Source organism: Camellia sinensis, chromosome 5 (assembly GCF_055761805.1).
Source record: "Camellia sinensis isolate YWXY chromosome 5, ASM5576180v1, whole genome shotgun sequence".
Lineage (NCBI taxonomy): Eukaryota > Viridiplantae > Streptophyta > Magnoliopsida > Ericales > Theaceae > Camellia > Camellia sinensis.
The window spans coordinates 29,772,199-29,778,431 of NC_138965.1; positions in this window are offsets into that span (position 1 = coordinate 29,772,199).

Sequence of the window (6,233 nt, forward strand, 5' to 3'; positions counted from 1 at the left end):
ACGTTCCCAGCTGCGGCGGCTCGCTCACGTGGGTTATAACACGTGTGAGGGGGATTTAGAGCACCAAGTGTGGTGAGGAATCATTGGCCCTGTTTGATAGGGCTTATTTCCAGCTTATTTCTAGCTTATTTCAGCTTTTAGCTTAATTTAAACTATTTTGATGTGTTTGGTTCAGCTTAACAATACAGCTTATAGCTTTTTATAAGTTAAAAATCAACTTATTCTTTGAGTGGGGGAGGAGAAACTTAATTTATAAGTCAAAAATCAGCTTATGTTCACAGTTATAAGCTATAAACTGTAAGGTTATAAGTTATAATCACTTTCCCACAATTCTACCAAACGGGGTCATTTTCGAGGTGCACGTGTTGTGCTACGCTATCTTTTTAAGTTAAACATGTGGTGGGATTGGATTTTCCCATGTTATTGGCTTCTTTTTTTGGGAATGTGAGAGTTGGAATTTTTTTTTTTTACAAATACATGGGTATAAAGTACAAATGAAATGTTATAGAGGTATAAGTGTTACTTGCATCTTTTCATGTGTTGGTAATTTTTTTCTCTAACTCCTATCTATATGTAATTCTCCCTTCATTTTTTAGTTTAAAAGTTAAAAAAACTCATTTAAAGAAATTAACAAATTTTATAAAAAAAAAAAAATCAAAAATTTATTTTTTCTATACTTTTACACTTTTTTTTTTTTTTTTTTTGTGTGTGTAAAAAGTTAAGAAGTTATCTCAAACATACTATTCCTTTTATTTCATATTTTAATTAAAAAGGTAGGAAATTATTAAAATAACCTGTTCAATGGTGATTTTTTTTTATTGGTTTGAGAATTGATTTTTCTTTTAGTGACTTTGAGGTGGTTTGAGAAATGAATTTTTTTAATAATTTTATTATTTTTTAAAAAATAATATGTAATAAATTAAAGAGAATAGATTGTCTTTTTATAATATTTTTTTAAAAAAATTAACAAAAAGTCAAATTGCCAAACCAAAACTTTTACTTTCTCAACTATCACCATTTGTTTATGCCTAAACTATTAAATTTGTCTTCCTCCCCAAACTTTCAAAAAATCATGCTACTTAGTCCCCAATAGTAGATGACGTTAATTATTTAACAGAAAATAGGATTATGTGCATTGCAAATGAGCTACAAGAATGGTAAAAGGTCTAAATTAGACATTTTACATATATCTCCATTAAATAAATAAATAAAAAACTTATTCTCCCCCCCTTTTTTTTTCAACCTCTTTTCTTTTCTTCTCTTTTTTTTTTTCCCAATATTTTGTTCTCTATTTTTTTTCAGACCTCTCATCTTCTCAACTTTTTTTTTTTTTTCAATACTCTGTTCTCCTTTATTTTTTTTTCAGACCTGTTTCTATGCATATATTTGATTCCTAGAAGGCAATACAATTCTGCTTATGAATTTGCTATTTTTTTTTTATCAGATGGATCTGCTGCTTTGAGCAGGTCAACTAGGGGTATAAATTTGGCCCGGTCCCACCCATGTTGGGCCTCGCGGGGTCTCGCCAAACTTTAGGTTAGACTGGGGGCCAGAAAATTAGGCCCAGGGATATTCGGACCTTAGGCAGGCTGGTGGGCCTGGGCCTGAGCTCGGGCTCGGGCGGGCCTAAACAATTTTTTTTTTAATTTTTTAATTTTTTTTACCAAAATTTTATTATTTTTCACTAAAAAAGACATTGGGCTTCAGCATGAGCCTGGACTCGGGTCGGGCCTTAAGTAGGTCGATGGGTGGGGCCACGGGCCAAGCCGAGCTTTAAAATGATGGCCTAGGCCTAGGCCTAGGGTTTTGAGCTGGGCTCGGGCCTGGGTCCAAACGGGCCTAAACAGGTCAAGCCCACCTTAGTGGGCCGCGAGCGAGTTTCGGGCCATCCACGGACCGTAGGCCATTTTTACACTCCTAAGGTTTACATGTTTCTGGAATAAGTACCAAAAGAATTGGGCAATGTGCTTTGTTCATATAGGAACTTTGGTTTGGTTTGGATTTGATGAGCATATATCTATCTATCTATGAAATTGGCGGGAAAGTTTCCGTCCTATTGATTTTTTTTTTTTATGGAGATATATGTAAAATGTCTAATTTAACCCTCTTACCATCGTTGTAGCTCATGTGCAGTGCACATGACCCCATTTTCTATTAAATAATTAACGTCATCTATCATTGGGGATTAAGTAGCATGGGTTTTTGAAAGTTTAGGGACCAAGAAGACAAATTTAATAGTTTAGAAACTATATAAACAAAATGGTGATGGTTTAGGGAGTAAAAGTGTAATTAACCCAAAATAAAAACAAAAACAAGAAAAAGCAGAAACAGAATTGATATTAACAGTTAGCTATAAGCATGACTAATTTCAGAAGTCACATACATTTTACAGGGATATTGAGCGCGCACATACATTTTACATGGATATTGAGCACGTAGTTTTGGTATGGTATGGAATGGTATGTATGTATCAGTGGCTGGTGGTGAGGATTGATTGCCCCTGTATTCCTTTTTTTTGGGGAAACAACAAATGAAGTCACTATCAGGGCTGTTAATTCCGTTTTTCTTTTTCTGCAAAATTTTCCACAATGCAGAAACAACTTTCTGAGTGTTTCCCAGTAATAACTTTTTGGTTGTTTTTTTTCTTTTTCTTTTTCTTTTTTTTTTTAATTTTTGAAAAAAAATGCAAGTAACCAAATTAATAAGAGAAAATTACTAAAACATCTCTCTTCAATGAATAATTTTTTATCGTAAGAGAGGTTCAACATGTTTTTCTCTTATTTAGTTAAGGTCTCTCAATAATATTATTAGAGAAATCTTAACTCATCATAAAGAAATTCAAATTTTTCTATGAAAAATATTGAGTGACTCTATTTACTATTAAAATATTACATATCTTTTATTTTATAAAATTTTAATATTAAGAATCTTAAACTCAAAACTCCAATTAACAATTTGATGTATTTCTAGTTTTTATTTTCATTTTTCATGTTTTTTAAACAAAAAAAAAATGATAAATTTAAAAACATTTATAGTATTCATATCATTTTTATTTTCATATAAAAATAACTGTTTGACGTCTCCTAAAAAGTGAATTATTATTATTATTTAAATTAAACACTGTTTGAGTAAATAATTCACCAAACTATTTTTTTTTTTGTATTTTCTATAAAGCAAAAAAAAAAAAAAAACATAAATAGATAATCACAAAATGGAATTCATGAAGTATAGAGTTGGATCATGCTACAGAGTAAAAAAATAAAAAGTTAATTACTTAAAAGCCCTATTTACAAATGTTTTGGTAACTCAGATTATATTTAAGATTTTTTGAACCAATAAATTCTATTTAGTAAAAATAAGAATATTATCAGTTTTTCTCAAATTTTAAAACTAAGAACATTATCAATTTTGCATAATGTTGTTTCAGATAATTGTTTCACTAACTGATGAAACAAACAGAGAATGAGATTAAATGTTTTTACCCTTATACTTATTAATTTGATTTAACTATCCAATAAAACCGAGAATATTATCAATTTTTTCATTTTTTTTCAATTTTGCATATCAATGTTCTATCATCATGCTCCTTTATAGACACAAAATTTCAATTTTGCACAAAAATGTATTGAATTTTCATTTTTTTTTTTGCAATTTTGGTATTTAGTGAATTTTTTAAAGTTTTTTTTTTCACAAATATTATACTTTTTAAATGTATTTATATTAATTGTGTCTAAAAATTAAAAAATTGCTTAAAATGTTACAAAAATTATTTGAAAACGAAAATATGTATATATATGAAAAATAAAAAGTAGAATTTCTGAAAAATGTTTTCTGGAAACCAAAACCAACCAAGCTGATTAGTTTTTCCTTTTCACATAATTTTTTTTTTTAGTTTTTTCAATTTGAAAGTTAATGTGTTAAAGTTTTAAAGATTAAAATAAATGTCAAATCATCATATTCTTTTATAGATAATCATAAATGATAAACAATTATTGTTTGAAGAACAATTTCAACTATTAAAAATTTAATAAGATTTGAAGGTCTAAAAAATCTTAATTAGAACTTAACAGAGTATAAGTTCATAAATTATAACTTGTGTGTAAATACTCCAAAAAATAAATAAATTCATGGGACAAAACTAGGGCCACTATAATGCCTAGAAAGAGTCAAGCCCAATGTTAAAGATCACAATCGAATTCATCGATTCCCAAGTTTTGAATTTAAAATAAGAACAATCAAAGGCGTGAAAGTAAACCAACTCAACTTGAATATTTCTTTTGTACAAAGAAAGATGCTAACGAATTAATATGTTAAATTAGCACAACCTAATGTTTGATGCTTTTTCATAAATTTGAATCTCAAGTCTTTCCCTAGGTTAGATCAATTTATGAGTTATGTGATTCTTTTGCATACCCCTAATTTTTACTTGTGTATATTCAAATATAGATTGATTATTACAGTACTTAGTTAGTTAGTCAATAATAATGGAAATTAAAAAATTATTGCCAAATAAGAACAAAATTTATAAAAATCATCTAGCTCAAATAATTCATCCACCAAATTTTTTTTTGGAGGGGTGGTGGAACAAAAGTTGTAATTTAGGTAGCATTTAACATCCTCTTTTCTGTAGTATAAAGTCGAGGATTAACCTAGATGAGATACTCATCACTTTATTTTAGAGTTTTGAAATACATTTTTTTGAGTTTTATGTTGGCTATCCTTTTAGATTTTTTGTATGTTTGGCTTTGGTTTTTGTTTTTTGGAAAAAAAAAAACCTTTAAAAAAGTCACTAAATATAAAAAAAATATACAAAACTTTAATATAATTATTAAATTTTTTTTAGATTTCTCTATAAATATTTTATGTTTTTAATCTTAAAAATAATAATTAGCATATAAAAAATCAATAAAAAAATAAAATAATAAAAATAAAAAAACTGAAAACAGAAAACTCTATTTGAAAACTACAAATCAACTACAGATTCGAGTGAAAAAAGTATCGAAATTTCTTATTCTGTTTTTACCAATAAAAAAAGAAAATAAATACAATAGTCAAAGAGGATTCAAAGTTGATTTGCTAGTGGTTGTTTGAACTTTATCGACTCACCTCAATCCAAGCACTACGTGCACACTTTCACTCTCCATTCCCTGCACGAGACGCCACTGCTAATCTCTAACCGCCTTGACATCATTCTCTCTCTCTCTCTTTCACTCCTCAGGTTTGTCATATTCATATACATACATGCTTTGCAACGCTTATCCAAAGATGTGTATATATGTGTATTCTTATGTATGTATATGTAGTTATTGTAGTATGTCAATCGAAAACCCTACCTAGAACCATTCACTTGTTCAATTACTTTGTCGACTCTTTTTGAATTGCAAACCCTTTTTTTACTTGCGAGATTGCAATCCAAACCCACAATTCAATCTTTGTCTTGTGTGGACTTAAAATCATTCGCTTGTTCAATTACCCTTTTTTGATTTGGAAACCCTTTATTTATTTATTTATTTATTTTAAAACTTCTGATTACTATCTGATGATGTATCGATTCCCGGGTGGATGGGTCGGACCGGCCCAGGTTCTCCAGACTCCGGCTCAGGAAGGCTGGCTCCGTCAGATGACCTGCAAGCAAGTTCAGGGGGGGAACGGGGTAGTCCCCCAGTGAACCCTCCGGTGCAAGAATTAGAAGAGCAGAGTATGAAAAGACTGTATATCGAGAGATCAAGAGAGAGAGCAACCTAACCCTCTTTTTTTCCTCTTATCCTTGCTTATATCCTTTGGTCATCATTTTTCCTGTCTCTTGTGACGTGCTTTTTCCGCCGAAAGCCTGTGCCATAGCTCATCTTGTTTAGGGTGATGGAGGCTTTGTTCCGGCGGGGAGTGCTGTTGTAATAAATGCTGTGATGGGTTGCATTAATGGTGATGTGTTGTGATAATAACTCTGCAGATCTTTGTCTGCTGATGTGGCCCGTGTCCCACCTGCCGTGTGCCTAAATGCCGTTGGCCCTTCATGTCTAGGTGGCCTCCAGCTGTTCTGGGCCTTGTCATCCAAGCAACCGGGTTGTGCCATTGGCCCCAAGCACTGGGTTCGGGGTGGTTTACCGTGGGCCGTGTGCCTTGTGGGCCTATCCATGTCAGTAGTCCCCCATTTCCGAGTGCAGCTTTAGACCAACGAAGGGAATAGTGAGAAGGGAGAGAAGTGTGAAACGGGTGGAGAGGCCGACTGGAAG